Source organism: Rhipicephalus microplus, chromosome 5, assembly GCF_043290135.1.
Source record: "Rhipicephalus microplus isolate Deutch F79 chromosome 5, USDA_Rmic, whole genome shotgun sequence".
NCBI classification, from domain to species: domain Eukaryota; kingdom Metazoa; phylum Arthropoda; class Arachnida; order Ixodida; family Ixodidae; genus Rhipicephalus; species Rhipicephalus microplus.
In genome coordinates, this window is record NC_134704.1 from 68187409 (window position 1) to 68212320 (window position 24912).

Here is a 24912-nt window from a genome sequence, read left to right on the forward strand (position 1 = left end):
CCTCCAGGGGATTGCAGTACCAATAATAAATAAATAAATGAATAAATAAATAAATAAATAAATATACGTTTTACGTCATGCTGAAGGCCAGCGATACTTACACACACCATTAACTCTCAGCTGCACTCGGAGCTCGGCTACTTCAGAGTGTTTTTTGTCCTGACTATAGTGAGATGGCGAGACGCGTGCGAGGAAGCGCTTCGCAGGACGCCGTTCTACGCGTTGCGGTACGAGCGCGCTTGTCTCGTGATCGATGCTCTTCGTTTTGTGCTGGCGTTGAAGTAGAGATAGAGAGCACGAAGGTCACTTGGCCCGTTGCAGCAGCTGCGTTCTCCAAAGAAGCACGATACTCAGGCACTAAGAAGGAACGGCGGTCCTTGTTAATTCGCACTCGCCTGTGTCTTTATATTAGATGCAGGTTAAAGAATCCCAGGTGTTCGAAATTTCCGGAGCTCTGCACTACGGCATCTGTCATATTTATATCGTGCTTTCGAGGCACTCAACCTTGATGACACTGTCAGTCCTCGCTTGTCCAGTGTATACTTGTACACCAGTTCCGTGGGCCGTTCTTTCTATTAGAGCAGCACGCTTTAGGTGTCTAGTTGTGACAGTCGTAAGTTCACGCTCGTCCTGTGTATGTTCCTTTTGTGCGACCTTTCTGCTTGAGGAGTGTTTGAACGTTCCGGGTTGCTTACAGTTCTTCTGGTGATATTGTACATTGTTGCGACAACATTCATTCCTTCGTTCTTGTGGCGAAACAATGGCCACTAAATGCTCAACAACCTCTGTGACGACAAGTTTCGTTTCGCGTTCTACCGATTCCTGTGTTAAAGGGACCAGCTATGTTTTTTACCACCCTGAGATGCACCAGTGAGAAAAATAAAATAAATAGAGCCGAGATATAATCAATTAGGCTAAGTACCATAAAAAAAGGAAAAGTGAGAAATACAAAGGAGGAGAGAGAGGACCATACGGAAGAGAAAGAAAAGGAAGAAAAAGAAAGAAGAAAAGAAAGAAATGGAGCTAAACACGAAAAAAAGACACCCGAAAAACAGAAAGAAGTGAGAGAACTAAAGAAGTAGAAGAAGAAAAAAGGAGGAAATTTGCAAACCCCAGCAACACAGCGAAATCCAGGACTACCTAGGTGCCCAACAGATTCTCTGATATGTTGGGTTTAATGTCCCAAAACCGCCAGTAGTAGAGGGCTCCTGAAATTTCGATCACCTGGGGTTCTTTGACAAGCACCCAAATCTGAGCCCACGGGCCTATACAACATTTCCGCCTCCATCGGAAATGCAGCCACCGCAGCCGGGATTCAATCCCGTGACCTGCGGGTCTGCAGCCGAGTACCTTAGCCACTAGCCCATCGCGGCGGGAAACAGTTTTCCTCTGTCTTTAGCACTGCGGCTCCAGTGCTAAAAATGTTTCGCTATTTTTTAGTTACTTAAGATGTATCTAAATGAACTCTTGTTTCTTCAACCTCGTTGTAGCGTGCCAAAAGATGCGGATACCAGGAAGAGACGTACCACTACATACAGCGCTAACTTGCAACAGACGTTTATTTCAGTATTTCAACCGTACTTGCTTTACTCGCCATCACGTGACACGTACGGAATGCATCGTGTCACGCATTCAACCCATCAACCACGAAGCATTTTTTTTAATGGGCATCGATTCACATCGTAGACATGTAGATAAGGAAACTGTCTCGTATAACGAAATTGTTGCTTTGTCGACTCATTCGTCTAGAAGTGCGGCCAAGTGACGTGCTACTAAAATGAACCGCGTCGTGTCGCACCTGTTACTGTTCAAACAGCCCACTGTTCCATTAAATTTTGTTTCACAACCGCATTTTAGGCGACGGAAGGACAAGAAGCCATCAGCCTCCACACTTCTAACCTTGTTACAGTGCTCTCCAAACCTACATCATTCACAAATTTCCCCATTTGTCCTATATATGTAGCTTTTCCCGCACGTGAGTGGAATGTGGTATACCACCCCTGAACTCGCTGTGTGCCGATTCCAAGCCCCAGCGCGTTGGTGTTTGGTGGCGTGTTGTTTCACCCTCTGGAAAAAGCGGGTAAATGGCGTGGGGTCAACGCATCAACGGCGGCGTATAGGGGGGTGGGGATGTGAGAGAGATCTAAGAGATGGTGGGAAGCGAAGTTTTTCCTTTGAATTTCGAGAAATATATGCTTCCCTGTGCAGGAGAATAACTGAACAAAACTTGAAGTGGATACCCCTAAGAAGACATGCGAACGGCTCACAGACACACCCGTTGGATGAGAGAGATAGAAGCCGCTATGTAAACTGTTACCCTATATACACCGGCTGGTACACAACCTGAAGAACGCCAGCCGTCACGGAGTCAGCATCTTATAGGGGCTGCTTTCTGCCCCTATAAGATGCTTTCGCGGTTGTGCTCATCAATTTCGCACAGCCAGGAGCACGCGGTATTCGTGAGAAGGAAGGAAAACTGGGGGAAAAGAACGGCAAGGAGGTTAACCAGCCTATAGGCAGCCGGTTGGCTACCCTGCGCATGGGAGAGGGATGGGGGAGATGAAAGATAGAGAGCAGAGAGGGAAGAGAGAAACACAGCACATTCGGCAGCACACGCGCACACTTAGTGATAGTCCAGTCTTGTCTTTCGTGGTGTAAGACGTTGCTGTTACAGTCGCTTGTTCAAGTCCGTGTCGCGTAGGAATTTCAACAGAGCTTTCGTCGCCTTCTGTTGCAATATCTCCTCTCGGGCACTTGACGGAATAGTGTCCACAGACATTTGGCTGTTGTCGATACGCGCAAAAGCGGACGCCAGTGACTGTCTCTGGATTTCATACAACGGACAGTCACACAGGATGTGGTGTAGCGTCTCTTCGCAATGACAGGCATCGCAGAGAAGTATACCATGCGATTGGTGCGATGTGATATGGGAGTGCATGGTATAAGATACTCTGCTTTCCTACGGCAATGCCTATGTGGGAAGGACATGCCACTGCGCAAAACGACCGCGCGCATGAACATCAAGTGTCAGTGAAAAATAAGGAAAGGAAGGGCTAATTTTCCCGCACACTGCGCTGGAATCACCTCAGCGTCAGTGCGTCGAATACATCCAAGAAACGCCAAAGAAAAAAAAATGCCTACTTGAACTTGTACGATGTAATTTTGTTGCGTCAGTGAAATATAGAGCAGTGGAAGTGGTAGACAAAAACAGTTGTCGAGGTTCCACTGGTTTTACATACAAAAACGATCACATGATTATGGGAAACGCCGTATAGTGTAGAGGGCTGTGGAAGTTGCAACTTCCCGGGAGTCAAGAATGCTCCTAAAGTAAGCACAATGACCTCGATGTAGCATTTGGCCTTCATGGAGATGCGGTCTCGCATACGGCTTTGATCCCGCGAGCTTCAGCTATGTAGATAGCTCATTACAAGAACACATCTAGAACAGTTAGTTCCCCGGTGAAGTGTTGTACTTTATGTCCATATTTCCCCGTTCGGGTTAAAAGAAAGACTGACGGTGGTGCGCCGCAATTTTCGCGAGGCGGCGGCGGTTTGATCACGCTCGGGGATTCGATGGTGGCACAAGTGGCGTGAGCAGAACAGGACGGTAGCGGTGGCTCGCTGGTCTATATACCACAGACGTGGCGCCTTCAATAACCTTCTGTGCTATTTTTAAGTGTGAATACACTTTATAAGCGACCCCAAACCATCCTTTGCCGTCAGCGGCGTCCGCAGTCTTCTCTCTATCTTCAAAAGAAAGAGGACTTGGCGGGCCGCAGCGCAACGCTCTACCCACGGAGGAGTCACGGACGCGACGCTGATATCGGTGTCGCTCCTCCGCTCTCCTCGCTCGCTGCAGGTGCGCGCGCACCCCTCTCTCTCGCGCGCCCGCCTTCTCTCTCAGTCTTCCGTCGAGAGCGGGTCGTGCGATGGATGTCCCGGAGGCAACGCTACCATTTGGATATAAGGCGCGTTACTGACACCGATATATATATATATATATATATATATATATATATATATATATATATATATATATATATATATATATATATATATATATATATATATATATATATATATATATATATATATAGAGAGAGAGAGAGAGAGAGAGAGAGAGGGAGAGAGAAGACTGCGGACGCCGCCGCATATTATATATATATATATATATATATATATATATATACTGGTTTTCCTTCCCATCGGCCACTGTAGGGGCTGATCTATTCTGACCTGGTCTTCATACAGATGTCCACTCAGAGTACAATGTGCTAATAAATAGGGGCTTTGGTAATATGTGCTTGGGCAATGCATTAATTAAATTGTGCTGTGCGCGTTTATCGCACTATAAGAGTCATGCTTCAGCTGCGTTGTATGTCCCAGTCACGTTCTTGTGACCGTTACGAAAGGACTGTACGTAAAGAAGCACACCAATGGTGCTCCAAAGATGCGGATGGCACATGTCGCAAAATAGACAGATTTCGTTGCGCGTCCACAGCAGCCGTAAGGACGCAGCCTGCCAGCCATTCGCAATCGGAGGTTGCGCCCGTACTGCTGCTGCGGACGCGCAACTAAATCTGTCTGTTATAAGCTATATATGCCGTCTTACCATACATTCATGGTATTCCCCATTATATATATAAAAAGATTGCTCAAAGTATAAATAATTGTGTTGTTTTTCGACGTCTAACAAGCTTTTGAAACTCTGCAGGTATGGCGACCAATCCAGGCAGGTTCAGCCCAACCAGATGTGAAAACGAAAAAAAAATATATTGTAGCGAGGCCTCCGAACTCTGAAATGGGTCGAACTCTTGAGTACCTTCTGGCGGGTCTACCCAACAAGGACGCCGAAACAAGGACGCCGCTCGAGCTGAGAGTACGCGTGCTTGGCCGTGACTGTCGCCATAGCGTATGATCGCTGGTTGCCTGCTAATAAACGCCTTAACAAATTTGTGGAGAGTGCTGCAATCCCCTTCGATGTCCTTGGAGCTACGATCACGTACCCTGCCAGCTACTATGTCCCCTGACGCCTCTAAACAAACTTCTCCCCCCATGCCACCCCCTTGTCCAGGTGTCCCCAGGATCCGCGGTCCCCCCATCTTCACTGGCGCCGATGGCACGCACGTTCTTAACCTTAAGCGCTTTCCCATGGTAGAGTACCACGTACTCTAAATCGTTGAACCTTGTTTTTCTAAACAGACCATTTATTGCCTCATTGCAAGTCTGGGGCGGCTATCTGCTCTCCCATATCCCAGTACTCTAAGTTGTTAAACATCTTTTCTTATCAAACATTTTTATAACCACCGACAACCTTCACTGGGAATGCTTTCTGCTCTGCCATAGTCCAGTATACAAAGTACTCAAAATAGTTGAGCACTTATTCTAAACATAATACATCGCATCTCGCAATCGTCGAATACTTTGTTGCAAACGCCCAGTTGTGCGTAGAGTCTTAGGATGAACGATTTTTTTTCTAAACACACTGCTATTTGAAAATAGCTTGTTGAATCATAGGAATTCAACTAGTGATCAATAGATTACTATATATAAGCTGAGCAAACATGAACCACAAATGACGTCGACCCGACACGACGCCTGTAACATAATTGTATATGTAATGCTTATTGTTTTATTATAAAATTAGATAGCCAACACTGCAACCACGATTTCCATTACACCTATATTACGCCTGCATATCTTTTTCCATAGCAGTTTCAAGTCCTGGTGTGGCACTGTGGTATTGATTGATATGTGGGGCTTAACGTCCCGAAACCACCATATGATTATGAGAGACCCTGCAGCGGAGGGCTCCGGAAATTTCGTCCGCCTGGGGTTCCTTAACGTGCACCCATATCTGAGCACCCGGGCCTACAGCATTTTCGCCTCCATCGAAAATGCAGCCGCCACAGGTCACGGGATTTGATCCCGTGACATTCGGGTCAGCAGTCAAGTATACTTTAGCCACTACACCGCCGTGGCGGGGCGATTGCACTGTGGTAGAATACCCGATTCCCAAGCGCAATGCTTGGGTTCATTCCCTAGCTGCTGGAATGTTCATTTTTATTTTCAGTGCATGTACTCGTCTTTCCTGGGTAAACTGTTTATCACCTGGGACGCATAGCCCCTTAATTACCGTGACTCGTGTTATGTACCAGAGATATCTGGAGAAAAGGGCTTCGTGACGTCACGTAAGCCATGTCAGTCATATTTGTCTATCCCTCCACTCCCACTCCAATCTTGGTCTGCACACAACGTTAAGGGGTGATCACGGGAGCACCCGGGTGTATATATGAAACTAGATAGGTAGATACGTAGATAAATTCACTCCTAATGCGGCTCGCTATGAAATAACAACCGTTTGTTTCAACTTAGCGCTGCAGTATATATGGCTTCATACACGTCTCTTCCTGATATCCTTTGTCGCGCTACAACGAAGCTTAAAAAACGACGCACTACCGGTTTATTCTGCTTATTATTCGTGGAACCCGCACATAAGTGAGATAGTGTGTAAAGCTGGAAGGGCGTTTTACTTGGTTCAACGAAACCTGAAAGATCACGAAAGTGAATTAACACGGAATGCATTTAGTACACGCGTGAGGCAGATATTAGAGTATGCTTACCCATTATGAGATGCTTCGCAAGCCAGCCTCAAATCTTTATTAGGAACCATTGAATATAGATCGGCCACCTAGCCGCGGTGGTCTAGTGGCTAAGGTACTCGGCTGCTGACCCGCAAGTCGCGGGATCAAATCCCGGCTGCGGCGGCTGCATTTCCGATGGAGGCGAAAATGTTGTAGGCCCATGTGCTCAGATTTGTGTACACGTTTAAGAACCCCAGGCGGTCGAAATTTCCGGAGCCCTCCACTATGGCGTCTCTCATAATCATATAGTGGTTGGGGACGTTAAACTCCACTTATCAATCAATCAATCAAAATTGAGCGGCCAGCTACGTTAATAATTATATAATTAAATAAATCAGGATTTATTTTCAGCTTCAAAGACATGGAGCTTGGCAGACAAAAAAAACATATCCTTGTTCTGGGCAGGTGTTGTAGAACAGACAGTGTCACAGTGATGAAACGAGAACTGAATGGGAAAGGTTTACACCTCGATGAAAGTTCAGGCCGAAGGTGGCTTTTTCGACACTATAAAACAAGCTTGGCATTACCAAAAAAATCACAGCATATCCACGGAGTGAATGTTGATGAGTGGGGTGAAGAGCTGGAGGGTATCATCGCTAAACTGTGAACCATCCGCGATTATCGCCCAATACGTCATCAAAGACGTGACAAACACTGCGTATATTTATACTAGAAATTTTATTATTGGTAAGTGGTACCTATACGTCACTTCCGTTTATTCTTCAATATAAGGGCTTTATGGTCGGTGAAGTGATGGATCGGTGACGGGGAGTAGCGGGATGTTTGCGAGGACGAAGTGGGCAGTTCGCGAAGGTGGAACTATAGGCGATCACGTACAAACAAGGCATGGACACAGTGGGTAAATCAATGGTTATTTAATGCGCACCTATATACAAGTACACGACTATCTTGCATTTCATATTGGCTACTTCTCAACAGTATTTGCCTTACGGTCACTAAAGTGGTGGATCGGTGATGGGGTGTAGTGGTATGTTTACAAAGTGGCTACATACACCAACGGAGGAAGGACACAGCCACACCCTAGGATCTTCGCCCCTAAAGAACTTACGTAGAGAAAACTTTTTGTCTTAAAAAAAGAAAACGATCACAGGCTCAAAATCACCGAATATCGCCCTGGCCCAGGATACGCATGCTGACTGATTCCTTTTTTTTTCCAGAGTTCTTTAACAGATTGAAACCAGGTGCCTGAGAAATGAGTCTGCTTTGTAAACGAAAAAAAAAACTTGTATCTATGCCGTACCCCTCCCCCCACCCCTGCTGTAGCGGCCAAGGTCCACGCGGAGTTATTCTTGAATAAAGATAAAATAAAGAATTCGAAGCCCACATATCCACCCTTATTGAACGTTTACTCGGCAAGTACTCCATAAGAAACGCTTAAGAGGAGCATTCCCACAGGCGTGCGCTATAGTTGTTCTTTAGAGGAGTCGGCGTCCACAAATTCCCATTCATAGACCCCTCCAACATGTCATGCCTTTGAGTAATACAAGTTTCACTTCGGCTTTAAGAGTGCCCATGTGATTCTGAATCAACAGCCTGCGTGTAAAGCATACAGCAGCTACAAAAAAAAGGCGTTCAAAATTAGCTGCACCATCTCTTGCATACTTGAATTTTGCTTAACTCCCTTACGAGCGCACAATTTTAGATGCTTAAGAAATCTTGATCTCTCTGCCCTATGGTGCGCGTTGGGTTTAGAAGTATACAATGGTCTCCCTCTCGCTCTTCTTTTCGCGCGCTTGAAGAGAGGCGGCTTGCATTGAACCCATGCAGAGTAACTCGGTGTTATAATACAGTGTTCACGTGCCTCTCTTTGACAAAAAACGGCGAAGTTGAAGGGACGCCGTTTTTTGGCAACCAGAGACACGTGAACACAGTTCCGTAATACCGGTGCGAGTGCGCAGTAGCCGCATATAACATGAAGGTATCATGCAAAATGCACTCTTAAAGCGAAGTTTGAGCGAGAGTGAGGAATGAAGTAGCGCTTCCACTTACGGGAGGAGAGAACAGCGGGATTAGGGCGTTGCGTTCGGCCGTATCGTGGCGTTCGATTGAAGGAGAAAATCCCGCCTCTCCTCCTCTTCCCACGCAAACCTGAGCTCAGCTGAGCGAATCGGACGTCGCCATAGGTGACGGAGGGGATTCCCCCCCGCAATGTGGGCGGGGCACTCGCGAGGGCACCGCCCCCTTTTTTTTATCCGCTGCAGTTTTACCCGGCGTGCACATCCTCGGCGGAACGTAACGCGTGTCAGGTATCCAGTGTGTTTGTCCTTGTTTGTAGTCACCTTCAAAGAGACATAGCTAGAAACGATAAAGTAGCGCAACAACGCGCATAAAAATAAAAGCGCCGTAAGTTTGCTCCTCTCTCATCCTTTTCCTGAAACACTCTCACCCATTCTCGCATCCTCACTGTATCCCGCTACCTGCAACGCCTCCTTTCGACAGCACCCTGGACGAGTCCCGAACGGCGACTGAGTTTCGTTTCCCAGCGGTGTAAAAAATCCTCCTTTTTCGTGAGTACTACGGGTTAACTGCAATGACAACGCTGACGCTTTAGTGGGGCCGGGACGATACACCTAATTGTCGTCAGGAGCCCGTTAGCCTATACCCGATACCGACATTTATGGTTCTCACGTTCAGTCACTGAAGCAGCGCTCCATCGTCGAACGTGCACGCAAAGATCGCCTCACCATTTCTACTACCGCTCACCGACATGACCAGCGGGATCTGAAACCAGTTCGGCGCCATGGCCGCTACAGCACGAGAACGTTATTGCTTCTGAGGAATTCCCGATGGTGTTGGCAGTGCCAAACATTCCGCGTGTCTCAACGATGAGGAGGCTACTGCACGACTGAGGTAAGACGCATGCACCTTTGTCGGAACCATTCTTTCATTCGCCACACATAAAGAGACATACTACCTCATAGCGAATAAAACGGCTCTTGTTGTGTGATAGTTCATGAAAAGAGGGTATCTTATTTCTTTACATGTAGTTAAAGCGTTTCCGCCATCAATTTCTTCATAAATGTATATACACAATACAAAAAAGGGGGAAATTCAAAATTTGGGGAAAATAACGCAGAGCGAAGCAAGACAAAACAAAAAAGGCGATCATATACACGCAAGTTTTAGTTCTTGCAAATCTCAATAAAAATAGTGCGCCTAAAATACACGAATTTTATATTGATATAGTGCTTGTACTCCACACAAGGCACATTTTATTCACAAAATTATGCCGCCATAACAATCAACTTACTGTCTAGAAGAAATCCCGTAAGGCTATATACCAATGCAACGCAATGTCTAGAGGGGTGTTATGATTGTTCAAATTCGCCGAGTTCCCTTTTAAAGCAGCCACCTCGAAAAGAAAAAAAAAGGCATTTTCAATGAGTATCAACCACTTTGTTTCAAGGCTTTAATTTCTGTTAGGCTTAGAGGTTATCAATTGCTCTCCCAAACGTCTTCAGAGCAAGCATACTTAATCTTGAGTAATCTAGACCTCAGCTATCCGCTGTCTGCGAGACAATCACAGGGGACGTGGATCTGGTTATTACATGAGATACTTGTTTCCGGCAAATGACATCGAAAGAGATCACACAAATTGATTGATTGATGTGTGGGGCTTAACGTCCCAAAACCACCGTATGATTATGAGAGACGCTGTAGTGGGGGACTCCGGAAATTTCGCCCACTTGAGGTTCTTTAACGTGCACCCAAATCTGAGCACACGGGCCTACAGCACTTTCGCCTCAATTGAAAATGCAGCCGCCGCAGTCGTGATTCAATTCCGCGACCTGCGAGTCAGCAGCCGAGTACCTTAGCCACTAGACCACCACGGCGTGGCAGGTCACACTAAATGAGCTCATATGGTTCATTGTAGCCACATAAGTAATTCGACCGGACGCAAAAGCCGCGAGGGATTCAGCAGTGTTGACGTTCGCTGCTGCTTTAAAAGACAAAGTAGGCAGAAAGCCAGTTGTTGAACGGGTTGGCTTGCGGAGTCTTCATCCTTCGAACACCACACATCATCTAATTGATGTATACGAGATGTTTGTTCTGTGCGTAATGGCTTCCTTAATTTTTTGTAAACGCCTTACACCTTCAATACACCAGCCATCTTGCACGTAATCGGCAATAGGACCTTCATGGCCATCGTCACCATCATCGCCATCATCATTATCATCATCATCATTGTCAGCCTATGTATGTTACACTCAGTGCTAGACGAAGGTCACTCTCTTCAATTGTCGCTTTCTTATACGCTGTCCTGAGTGACCTGATTTATTTATATGCCAGTGAAATTAGCCCTTTATAAACCATCCCCCCTTCTTTCTCTCGGCCTCCGCTGGTTTTCCCATTTCTCGGTAATCATTATGACACTTAAGCCATTTTCAAATTGCCTCTCCTACGCAATACGTGAGCTGCGCAGATCGCAAGTTTCTGTCTCATATGTCAAGACTTACAAAGTATGATAGTTGTATACCATCCGCTTTAGCGACGTTGATCAGATGCCGTCCACGAGTTGAGAACACCTTGAATATTCGCGGTGTCACATTATTCCTTGACTGCCTTTTTGTACAAAAGCAGATGAATCCTATTATTTGAAGGCTAGCGTATAGTATTGTGCAGATCTATGCCTTTCACTTTTTTGGTATCGCCGCAAGAACCACTTCGGGCAGGTTAGTTGACATCATGATCTTCGCATTTCGCCTCGACTCAATCGAATTAGCTATGCCGGTAATGGCCCCAGCGGTATGTTCAAGATTCATTTCCGGGAGATCTCTTTTCCTATGTATAACGTGTTCGATGAATTAACTTATCAATTAAGAGGTGACTGATCATGTTATATTACAAGTGCTGCGCAAGCTCGATGATTGAAAAGAGAACAGGTCGTGCGTGGCAACTTATGTTTCTGCACGGCTTCGATGAGAAAACCTCACACTTTGTGGTTGGCAGAATGCGGTGAAGTCTGGAAGATCACGTTATATAAAGCTAAAAATGACCCGTTTTACCGTCGTTGTCTTTTGCCTATAACGTAACATATCGCTGCGAATTAGGGCAAGAAAAAGATGCTGATTGTTTAACTGAGCCCAGCGCAGCCGTAGAAAATATCAGGCAACGAAGAAGCTTATCGGGAAAATCACATTTATCTGCTCTTTAAGTGAGCACGAAGTCGACAATCGCCAGAAATGAAGATACGATACTGTGAATATGAAAGCAAATTATTGCAGGAATTGCTTATATGTTATATTATCCGAGGTTTTACCAGAGTCCCCCTTCTCTGGTTTTACGTCCCAGAACCACGATATCACTATGAGAGACGCCGTAGTGGCGGGCTCTGGAAAATTTGATCATCAAGTGTTATTCAATGTGCACTGACATTGCACCATATACACAAGCCTCTAACATTTCACCTCCCTCGAAATGTGACCGCTGCGGCCGAGATTGCAACCATGACCTCCGGATCAGCAGCTGATCATCCTAACCACTGCTTCATCGCGGAGGAAATTGCGTACGCATGCGTACACACGTAAACGCACGTATGTTAGATTTGTTGTGTCATTCACAATGTATGATACCGGCTTTACTATATCGCGCGCACCTCATAACTGTTTTGACTATTTGCGAAATATGCGAAATGGATGGCCGTACTTTGTGTTCACATGTGTTTGGTCGTTTCCTCACTTTCATGGCTGCCTGGGGCACTGACGACACGTGATCGGTACTCTAGCAAGAACGCGGTATCAGGCGAGAGCATATACGCTCTAAAAAGATTTCCGGAAAAACTTTGCAGTTACCCCAAAAAGGGCTCTTTGCTCCTGCAAAATAGGACATGCGCACTAAACCAATTCTCACCCATAAGGGTGTAAATGAGCTTGTCATCAGACGAGCACCTTTTGCTCCCTATTGGGTGCTCAGAAAGGGTGTAGAGCTGAGCACCCATATTTTGCGCACATGCGCGCAAACGATTGCACTTGGTACGGCAAGGAAAGGCGCTTTCCTCCTTTTGGAGTGAAGCGCCTGCTTTTTTTTTTTTTGAGTAACTACGCGAATGTTTTAGCCGTGTTGCAAACTACCCATTAGTGCCTACACAAGCCTACATGGTTTCTTTCAGACGGTGCCATAGCGTAGCGTGGTGTAGCGGTTACTCCACTGTGATGTAGTGGTTACTCCACTACACCACATGCTGGCATGTGCACGGTCGTGAGCTCGAATCTCGTGTGTTTGCTGCTGATTTTCCGAAAATTATTTCTGAACATAACGCTTGCACATCGATTGTATACACCTAATCAAATGCCTGCACGCACTTCGAAAGGCTGCTTAAGTCAACCAAAACCTGATTTTTCTATTGCGCAAAATAGCTGTTGCTCCTCTCAGAAGTAACCGTGAGAGCGTGGTTACTCCTTCGCACTTACTCCCAAAATAGTGTAATAGGTGTAGAAGGTTAGTTACACCTTTAAAGGAGCAACTAGATACCCCTCTATTTCTTAATTTTTAAAGTTTTGTGTCCATACAAAGCATAAACACAAGTAAAAACGAGAGAAAAAGGGTGAACTTACAGAAAGACCTCCAGAGAGGCCTGAGGTACAGCCTGCTCTGACCTTGGAGAAGGGGGAGCGAGAGTGTGATGGATGACGATGGTAAGGAAGAGAGATGGAAATACATTTCTGCATGCTACGCAGGGGCAAATTTAAAGACGTGCATAACACAAGTGAAACTTGTATAGTGTCATCACTTACACTTATAGAAAAGAGCTGTAAATGACAATGTAAAAAGCAAAATTCGTCCATCCAGTGTGAGCGAAAAAAAATGATGTACCCTTTGTAAGTTCCGAAGTTCTCATATTGATTGAATATGCGGCGTCTTCTTATTATTTTACACTCACTCAGCAGACACGTAATTTCCGAGAGAGTTTAAAGGGGAGACGTCTTAGATGGCACTGTTACAGAGCACGAACGAACGGACGTCAGTATGAGCCATTAGAGGCTTTTGTCTTAAAACTCCTAACACGTATGTGCCACATGAATTTATTCAGCGAATGCCACTACACAACAAAATGAAGACAGTAACACACATGCACCAAAGACAAGTCGATATATTCGGATATGCGTAATCATTAATGGAGATAGTCTTCAACGAACCCTCAGGGATGCACCGAAACAGCACGGTTCAGCTTCGTTCTTAACCATATCTATACGTAGTGTTTGGGTGGTGTTTTTGCTTTAAAGTCTTTTGCTAGATATTGCGTCACTGTGGCATCACCTATTCACCCCGAGATCAAGCGAAGTCGCCGCCTGGTGGCCACTGGCTGCGTATCCTAATCGAGAGAGAATAGGATACGCAAACTACTCTTTTTGCACACTTATTCTCCAGTCTTAGAACTTCCATGCTTTCGTGGATGGGCATGGGAGCAAAAGCATCAACGCAAAATAATCATTTATGTTTGCCAGTTGGCATACCTAGCGCATTGTAGCTGTGGTCGGGACACTGGATGTCAAGTGAATGGTTAGCTAGTCGTACCATTACATGTAAAGGTCATTGCTAAATATTTGTGAACATATTTCCAACCCTGCGTCGCCGCGTTGAAATATCAGAATCCCGAAATGTAGTTTTGGTCTCGCTAACCAAAGAAAAACATTTCTTTGCAAGCAAAATCTATCTATCTATCTATCTATCTATCTATCTATCTATCTATCTATCTATCTATCTATCTATCTATCTATCTACAGCCTCTTCCGTCTTGATGCTATGACGGTCATTTCATTAACTTAGAATATGTCCGAATGTGCATGACATGAAAGCTTTTGACAGACACGAACGGAAGGGGGGCACACGCCCCGTGTTTGTGTGTGCTGAATTGTGTAACTTAAGTGTCGCACGCTTCCTAAATGACACGTTTCCCACAGTTGCACCTAATAACTTCTTTACAACTGGTGGAGGACTATCATGGTCTTCCGGCACCAACGTGGGCGCGGCTCGCAACTACGACCCGAATAAAGTTCGTTGACTGACTGACAAACAAACCATTTGGTGATTGAAGTTGAAGATGAACTTGGCAACACTCAGCCGTAACAACATAGTTAGCCCTATATAGAAGTGCCTTCTATAACTAAGAATAGTCCCAGAAAACGGATAAAAAATAGCAGTTGTACAAGTGCGTTTACAACTCACGCGTAGATGCCGACTGTGAAATTTCCGTGATTTCAAGGGCAAACGAACAAGATATTCCTAGAAAACAAACCAACAGTCCATTCCCGCTTATTCTGTGTGAATTCCGTCTTCGTAAGCAATTTTCATCGACGTGCTCATCTACGCACCACGCGTGCTGAATAAAGGGAAAAAATCAGTACGCACTAAGACTTGTAATGAAAGACTTACTAAACCTTTTGTCAGCTATATATACTATAGCAACTGCTCTCAGTGCCCCAACTACAGTTCCTTCAAAACAGTTAACGTGCATAGCGAAGCCCTCAGAAACCTTCGAAATCTACACAACGTCCAGCGCTGTTTAGATCAGGCTGAAGTGCTTGCCCAGTAAAGTGATCCCCGGGTAGAGTGTTCAGCTGCGAAAAACTATCGGCCTGCGTTCGGCACGCTTTGTTCAACTGCGGCGACACGCGCTGCTTTTCTACCTCCCCCCCTTCTCCTCTTCGTTCCTCCCCTACCCTTGGAACCCCTCGTTATTGTTTCCCTCCAATTCTTTTGTGCATCTTTCATTGCTACTTTATTGGCACGCTCACATACTGAGAACGCAGAGAAACTGGATCCACCCTAAACGACACTCAAACCGGAACCCGAAAGTCCTTTCAAGTGGCCTCAGCGAGGGATCGGGAGAGGCCTGTAGAGAAGCAGTGCATACTTGCACTGATCGGGGTTCTTCTGTAAATAGCCGCCGTTCTGCTATATAGTCCTGGCCGCCACCTATATCCGCCGAGCTCTGTGGCTATACCCTGCAGTCCTCTTGGGCGGTGTGCACATCTTGCGCGTTTACAAGTCTGCACTTCCTCGTATGTGCGCTGACGTTGTGTGAATACGTGTACGTTTGTGTTTGCCCGTGCCCGGGAGTGGGGAGTCAGGAAAGCGCATTTGTCCCGATTAGTCCCTAAAGACCCCCGTTCGCGCGCGTTGTCCTGTTCGTCGATAAGCACTGGCGCGAATATAGAACAGCGTCGTCGTAAACGATGCTGTTGTTCAGCGCGATTAAAGGACACTGCAGTGGTTGTTTTAGGCACTCCCTCCTCAAAGATATGACGGAGTTGCATTTATAATGAGTAATAACTGTGAATAATATATGAGTTTAATATGAGCTTCATATGAGTATAAGTATTTGTCGCGAGTGTTTAGTCCGACAACTTGACGGGATTATTCGAGATTCGCGCTTGCCCAACTGTTGGTGTTTTGCTATAAGCACATGGGTCTTGTTCCATATTTAATTTTCTTTTGTTTCCTTTCGTTACTTAATTTTTAGCAGTTTTTCTCGAGTAACAAGTCATGCGCTTTGGTTAGGCTCCAAGGATTCAGTGCAAGGTGCGAAAATTTGACTAACGACACCGAAAGTATATAGCCATAGCTGCAGAAGTTGTGACCACTCGTCGGAACATTGGTTGCACCCAAATCCTCTGTTCAAGAATTTTTCATGAAAATATTGGTAGGGATACGCGTTAGAATTGGAATGAAACAAGGACTTCATAGGCTTCACAGAGGAAAAAGAAGAAAAATAGTTGGTACAGATGGCAACCACAAAAAAAAACATGGTTAATTCCTTCGTCACAGGAATCAGTATAGCACGAAAGTGAAACTTGTCTTTAAAGAGGTAGTTGAATGTTTACTGTAAATTAGTATAAAGGTGCTTGCATGGTGTCTCTCAATGTGCTCATGTCAACGCTTAGGGATGCATTTCTGTTCCAACGGCTAATCCACGATCAATGATTAAACAAAGACTTGTGGTGACAGATGTTTGTGGTAAATGTAGTAATTAACGGTGAGATCGGGATCAGAGAAAGTGTTGTCATATCCAGGAGAGTCGTCACTGAATGGACACCGAACTAGGGCTAAGGTCACCCATACTGGCGGCAAGTAAGAGTACTGAACGCCACCGCCCTACAACAGTGAAATGCAATGCATGTAATGTGTATACGCTGTTGACCGGTCGCGATTCATCGCGGGGTGAGCCAAAGCTACAAAGCCACCAAGAAAATTTAAGTGGCTTTGGGTGAGCATATAGGTGGGGAACGCGGAGTTTCAGGCAGACGACGCAGAGCTATTTTTTTGGCATGGATGGATGTTCCATGAGTAAGGTGGACGGTAAGGGCATATAATGACACCACTTAGCGTTGTGTTATAAGTATTTTATTAAAGACGCACCGAAGGCTACGGACGCGTTGAAACGACGTGTTGAAAACCTGATCGTGGATGTCATGATCATCATGCATTACCTCTTCACTTCACCAAAAGCACTGAGCAAGCATACAGTGTTAAATAGAAAAGACCCGTTTGTAAAGCTGCCACTGCCAGCCATTGTGGCCGTAGCGCAGTGAGTAGCGTGTCAGGCTTCTGTTTTCGCAAACCAAAAGGTTGTTGGTTCGACTCCATTTGACTCAAAACATTTCTTTCTTTCTTCACACTCTTTGCTTTCTGATCACGCATACTTTATGACGTAATTTGCGTGACAGAAACACGTCACTGAAGTCTTGGTGAACCCCAGCTGCCCGGCTTAAACACTTTCGTGTTGAAAAAGCAATTATGAATGCATGGCCATCTGTAAAACTTCGCCACACGCATTTCGCTGAACGACTATTTTATTAGACGTGCAGTTTTTTGTCTTTGCTCATACTCTGCATTAAAGGTGTGCACGTGCTCGGGGTGACCGAAAGCTGTAATAAAGTATAAAATTTAAGGACGCCTTTTGGCTAGCCCGCCATTCACGCTGCCTGTCATTGATGCCAGTGAGTGATTTTCTAATGCTGATGCATAACGGACGTAATCATGTTCAACTGCACTTCGCTGCTTCAAAGGGGAGTCGCATTATGGAAACTGCTCAAGATTTTCCGCCCTCGATTTCAAGCCCGACCTTGAACGGTTGACGTTCGTAATCAAACGTGAACGGTTCATGTTTCGCGGTTGTACGGTTCACGGCTGTGCGATTCACGTTCGTTCACGTTCGACTTGACAAAGTGGCTGACTGGGCTAGTAGGTTTAGCGAATACTTGAGGTTTAACGGCGCGAAAAAATACCCGGCAGACGGGAAAAGGACGGGCCAAGCGCTGGCTTCCGTGCTTTGAGGTGCGAGGGTCAGCGCATAAGGCACAGTGATTGTTGATGATATTTCGTATCTATAAATGAATGAAAGAATTGACTTTACTTCAAGTCCGGCAGTTTCACCGTTTGAGGTGGGGAAAGAGAAGTTAACCCCTGTCCCTTCCCACTCTCCGTCGATTATGATGGCGTGCCTCAGGTGACCGCTCAAAATCTGTAATATTTTACTGTCTATTTCTGTTTTCTCGAGTATACTAAGAGCCTTCTTGTGAATAAAATTTTAGTTGGAAGTCAGCGCTTACCCCATTCTTTTCCTCTCCGCCGTGCATATTTTCGCGCAGTTAACTATTTAATGCCTGAATTATGAAAGCGCCAAGCAAAATAAAGATTTCTTTTATTTTCCAGCTCTTAGTAGCAACATTTAAATGATTCCGCGGGAGAATGATCTAAAATACATGTTTAATGCGTACTTTTGCGTACGTCGTGAATTCTGCATATGCCACAGAAGCGAGGACCTAGCAACAATAAACGTACTTCAGAACTACTTAACCACCTACAAGTGTACACCGACGGATCAGTGTGCACACAGACTGATAGCTGCGCAGCGGCTTTCTGCATACCCAGCCTGGGCGTGTCATGGTCGGGCCGCCTGGATCGCGTGGTTTCGTCCACAACGGTAGAAAGCGCTGCAATTACGGCGGCTTTGCGAAAACTGCGATCCTTTTCTGCACGAGATGTTGTAGTGCTGACGGACTCCAAATCGGCGCTACAAAGACTGCATCGTGGCCTACCTCAAGAAAAGTTCACCAGGCAATCTCTGGCACTAATCAAACACCTAAATGGCAAGAGTTTTAATATACAGTTCCAGTGGATCCCATCCCACGTTGGCATTGAGGGCAATGAAAAGGCTGATGCCCTTGCATGCGAAGCACGTACATCGTTTCCAAAAGTAAGAACTCCCAAGACTTACCAGAACAACAAAGATGTGATACGCAATCATTTCAAGGCGATCTACAGGTTTCCACACCAAGCATGTGTAATTCATGGACTTTCTCGTGAAGAAGCGACGCTGTTGTACCGCATTAGAACCGGCTCCGCATACACCCCGGCCTGGTCATTCAAGACTGGGAGATACGCTTCCCCGTTCTGTGCCTTCTGTGGTGACATCGGGGATATTGAACATTTCATTTGGCTTTGCCCACAGTTTGATGCCCAAAGAGCAGCGATGATCCGCACCTTGCGAAAAGGCTGCCATAGGCACCGGACAGTTGATGACATCATCTTTCCTGAAGGACCCGCGGCAACTAGGAGGAACGTGCAACGAACTTTGTTGGTCAACGAACGTGCAACGAACTTTGTTGGTGCGAGACACTGGGCTGTCTGACACATGGTGACATTTTCCAAATTAAGGAGATGCTCAGGCGGAACAATTGCTGGCCATGCAGGCCAGGCTAACCCCGCCTGCTGCAACACCACCACCACCACCACCACCACCTACTTAACGTGTTGTTTACCACCTCTTCGGTGCGCACACAACAAATAAACAAAATTACTGGAGATAGAACTTGCGTCTACTAGGAGAGAAAAAACAAAGAAGTGAGAGTTGTTGCACCCAGTCCTCGCTTTCCTCCATGAGCTCCGAAACAATTGGTTCTAGCGTAAAATATTTTTGACGAAACAGCACGAGATTTTTCATGCTGAAAGCAGCAGCATGCCCCATGAGTATACTTGGCAGCCGGCAGTAAAGGTGGAACACATTTGGTGACTTACTTGCTTGAAGTTTTTTGGTATGTCGCAAATTCGCGACATCCGGCATGCAGTAATGGGTAAACCTTAAGTATAGAAAGGCGATCCTCGATCCTTGGGTGCAGTGAACTTATAATTTGTTCACTTTTTCGCAACTTATGACGTAAGCGAAGAAATGAATTGTGCTTTCTTTTCTAGTTTATTGCTTATTCAAAATAATATTCAGTTTCAATAGAAACACTTTTCATATTACCAAATTTTTACCATTTGGCTACTAATTTGGTGATTATACCAAATGGAATAACTACTTTGGCTACTTCTAGCTTGAATTCTAGCTCCTTTTCTAATCTACACAACGGCAACCCTTACCACATTTAAAGAGAAGCAAGCAACTCGTAGGGTGATATGAAATGTGCTGTCGCTTTGATTTAGTCCGGGGTGATGGGGGCTTATCTAAGTCGCGCACATGTGTCTATCTATCTATCTATCTATCTATCTATCTATCTATCTATCTATCTATCTATCTATCTATCTATCTATCTATCTATCTATCTATCTGCTGCCTACGACTTTTAGCTCTCCTGGCTGTTTCAATAACGGTATTGATATCAAACTTGGTATGGCATAACATGTCTGTATGAGGAACATATTTGACAAGTCATAACAGGCAAATCATGAAATGTATGTCATGAATGTCATTATTTACATTTCATGGTCCTGCAGCTCTTGCAGTTGTTTCATTCACATGGCAGGTTACAAAACACGTATGGCATGGCATGATTGCATGCCGAACACAAGCGACAGACCCTAACATAAATGTCATGACATGCGTGTCATGTAATAACATGACTACATGCCACGCTCATGATGCGCTCGTGGTCGTTACGCTAGTGTCACATATACCAAATTTGGTATTAGGGCACGTGAATGGATGACGAAGGTATGTGACTGGTGCAAACATGACCATCATGAGATCCATTTCATGTAATAACATGACTACCTACCATGCTCATGACGCGCTGGTAGCTGTTTCGCTAGCTTCACTTATACCAAATTTGGTATTACGTAAACTGAATGGATGACGAAGCTATGATACTGGTGCAAACATGATAATCATGAGATGGGTGTCATGTAACAACATGACATGCTACGTTCATGATGCGCTCGCGGCCGTTTCGCTAGCTTCACATATGCCAAATTTGGTATTACGTGACGCCAATGGATGACGAAAGTATGGGACTGGAGCAAACATGATAATCATGAGATGCGTGTCATGTGAGAACATGACTACAGGCCACAGTCAAGGCACCAGTACATTTGGTCGTCGGGCCGCGCCGACGAACGCTGGTCGCACCGGTTCCGCCTAACGTCAAACAATAGAGTGCTCGCGTTTTGCTAACGTGGCGTCGCTGTGTCCAGCGTTTACGCGCGTGTCAATGCTACATTGGAGTATACTTGGCCCTTCATGATGCGCTCGTGGCCAATTTGCTATCTCCACAAATACCAGATTTGGTGTTATGCGACGCCAATGGATGACGAAATATATGACTGGTGCAAACATGATAATCCTGACACTTATGTTATGTAAGAACATGACAACATACCACGCTCACAGCGTACTCACGGCCGTTTCGCTAGCTCCACATATACTAAATTTTGTATCACGTGACGGGAAAAATGACGAAGGTAAACGAAACATCCAAACATGATAATCATGACATAGAAGTCATGCACGACATCATTTACCTCCGCCTCGTAACATGCTTATTATGAAGTGACATATCAATCTTCTTCATTCGTTCTTCGCATATTACCCACTCCCACTGTACGTAGAATCTGCTATTTTTTTAGGCAGCTTTAGTTTCACGTACGTTGAAGAGCTCGCACACGTGGAGCAATCTGACGAGTAAAGTGCACATTCTCCGCATGCTGCGCGCAAATACGCAAACCTATAAAAAATATAAACATAGCGGCCGTGTGCCACGTGACCTGCGCTTTAATTTTCGCGTTTGCGTACGCAAAGCATCACCGCACGTGAAAATAAAAGGAAAGTTTTGGCACTCTGCAATATAGAAGCGTTATTGCAGGAGGAATGCCATTAGAACATGTTTTCATATTCAACAGAAACGCCTGATTGGAACTAAATATTTAATGAGTGATCACGTCTTGTATTGGTACCAAAACGATGGTTTACGGTGGTGTCATTCAAAGATCAAAGCATATGAAATCGCGACGATTAATTAAGCTGTAGTATGGCTGCTTCGACGGAACCTCAGGAAGTTTGGGGCCCCTCGGGACGGCTTTATGCTCTTCCATGGTAGAGCACCATGTACTCTAAAATGTCACCACTTTTTTCTAAACACGTTTAGGTATCGTAGGATCACTGAAGTCTTTTTTGTGTTCTCTTCTTAGGTCTGGGGGAACTGAGTTGGTCTCTCGTGCAACGTTATAGGACAACAGCGTTCCCAGGGAGGCTTTGCTTTCCCATTCAGTGTCCATACGCTGCCGGCTACTGGCCCTGCGTTTCCTTTTGATCCTCGCACAAGGAGGGGAATCCCCGCGCGAATTCCGGCATATTATTTTTCAGGCACTCACCTTTGGTATTGAATACCCAATGTGCACCTTATTCGGGGCACATAATCAGTAACACTTCCGTCATTTCAACGGCTGTAACATTTTTTTTTGCCATATCCAGACGACTAGTTCTGGGGTGTATGTGTCGGACAATCTTAGCATTGACACAACCACTTTGTTGCTCCTGTTAGTTTCTCCGGCACGCCACGCACGCTCTAGTCGTGTGCCTTGGAGAGCACTGACGGCATCACTTCTGCCTGGCCATCTCCGGGACTTCATGTGGTGGCTGAAGTGGGGTGTTCTTTTTACCCTTGACAGCCTCGAAAAGTGGAGAATAGTCCAATCCTAAACATGCCTGAAATGCTACCTACGGTAAACAAATCAGCATGTTTTGAGGCAATGTGTCCTCACTCGTGTTTCCTGGAGGTCCATGCACGCTGGACTTCGTGGCCTCGGGGTAAATCGCTTCGTTTCTTCTGGGCGTTGTTCTTGAGGCCAATTTGTCTGTCTCCTCATTGTTGCTAGGGCTTAAAATGCTTGACACAATCGATGCGAGGCGGTTGCAGCAGGCCGTCGCCGTCGCACTTTCTTTCCGATCTTGGAGTGACTGTACACAGAGCTGCTATTCGTTTTGTCGGAGGAACTCTCCTTTCTCGGTGAGGAAGAATTCCTTGAACACTGGTCCTACCCTTTTGTGTTCATCTGTGAGAGACATGTAAAGCTTGTTTTGAGGCCTGCCTGGTTCTGGTAGGTCGATGTTTGTTTAGCCCTGGCACAAATACCATGTAAATACATAGCATATACATATTTATGTTTTATTTCTGTGTTCTTCGTTTACCATGTAAGCTACATACGTGAACATACCTTTTTGTAACAATTTTTGGTGTGTCTGCGCATGTTGTGTTCTGTCACGATGTTCTGTTGGATTGTAATTGATGTTACTGTTCGTGAGAATAAATTTATTTAAACACGATTGATGGCAACAGGGCCTCACACTTTAAGGTCTTATGTTCCCCATAGCAGGGTACCAAGTACTGAAAATCGTTAACCACTTTGTCTAAACAATCAACAAGGCCTCATCAAGTGTGACGCTCTAGGGACGGCTTCATTCTCTCCCATAGAGGAGTACAAAGTACTCTGAATCATTAATCACATTTTCTAAACAGGCATTTCCCATAACAGAGTACCTCGTACTCTAAGTTGTTAGTACCCTTTTCTACACACAGCATTGTTGCTTCCGATGAGCAGTCTGTTCCACTGTGCTGTGGTCGGCGCACAAAACTAGAAGCCGTCCAAAGCGCAATGGTCCCTAATAATTTTTGTCGACAGGGCCTAATCAAGTATGAGACCCATATGACAGCTATATATGCCCTCCCATAGTAGAGTACCTAATACTCTTAATTGTACATAATACTCTGAAGAGTACATAATACTCTGAACTAAAGGATAGCAATAAAGGTAACAAGGTAGCTTTAAAGTAGGAAAACAGGTATCCAAGCCCACAGAGGTAAAACGGAGGCTTGGGCAGAATTTCCTCTGTCACCCTTGTTATTCATGAGGTACCTACAAGGATTAGAGGCCAAATTAGAGGGAAATAGACTATTTATTCATGTTACCCTACAGGCCCCAGAAGAGCATTGAGTAGGGGGGTTACAGAAAAATCACAATAACATAAAGCATAAAAAGAAATTATATCGAAGAAAACAAAGAAAATTGCACAATGGAAGGGAGAAGAACAAACACTATAAGCAAATGCAGCAAAAAAACTAAATGAAAAAAAAAATAAAGCATCGTTATACAAAATCAAGAGAACATATAAATTTGCAGTAGCTCACGAAATTTGACCGGATCTCTCACAGAAACAATTTCATCCGGAAGGCTATTCCAAACTGCGATGGCGCGTGGCAATGCAGAATTATTGAATGATTGAGTGTTGCCGAAGATGCGTCTGAAACTGAGATGATTATGAAGTCGACTAGATGTACGCGAAGGAATGTCAAGCGATAGACGACTGGTCCACGAGTTGTAGTAGTACTTATGGAGGAGGCATAGACGGGAGACAGAGCGGCGGGAATCCAAGTTAGTATAAGGGCAATATCGCGTTTGATTTGGGTGATGCTGGAGTGGCGGTTATACATTGAAGTGATGAAGCGGGCTGCACAATTTTGGATGGATTCCACTTTATCTATTAGGTATGGTTGATGCGGAGACCAGATCGATGAAGCGTATTCTAGCTGAGGCCTGCTGCCGAATGGTAGATGGGGAATGATGCAGATTCCGGCGCAAGAATCCCAGAGTTTTGTTTGCTTTCGCGCATATCTTGTCGATGTGAGTACACCAGGCAAGATTAGTACAAAGATGGACACCAAGGTATTTGTATGTAGATGAACGGGGAATTACAGCTGAACAGATAGAGTAAGAAAAGTTAAAAACCGATTTCTTACGGGTGAAAGAAAGTACGCAGCACTTAGATGTGTTAAGCGTCATTTGCCAACGGTCACACCACTGATTTATTAAGTCGAGGTCCTTTTGTAAATGTACGTGGTCTTCTTCAGAGTTAATAGTTCTGTACACTACGCAGTCATCCGCGAAAAGACAAATTGAGGAAGAAATGTTACAAGGCAAATCATTAATATAAATCAGAAAAAGAAGAGGGCCTAATACACTGCCCTGGGGCA

General features: G+C 45.1%; 1 protein-coding gene and 1 long non-coding RNA gene across 4 annotated transcripts in view; one reads left to right on the top strand and one right to left on the bottom strand.

Moving 5' to 3' along the window:
• The window catches only part of LOC142817819 (uncharacterized), a 125691-nt gene that overhangs the window by 32340 nt on the left and 68439 nt on the right, over positions 1–24912 (bottom strand). The window lies entirely within an intron of this gene.
• The window catches only part of sim (bHLH transcription factor single-minded), a 120896-nt gene continuing 104951 nt past the window's right edge, over positions 8968–24912 (top strand). The window contains exon 1 of the mRNA XM_075895636.1: positions 8968–9514. The gene's annotated coding sequence lies outside the window, so the exon portion shown is untranslated. The remainder of the gene's footprint in view (positions 9515–24912) is intronic.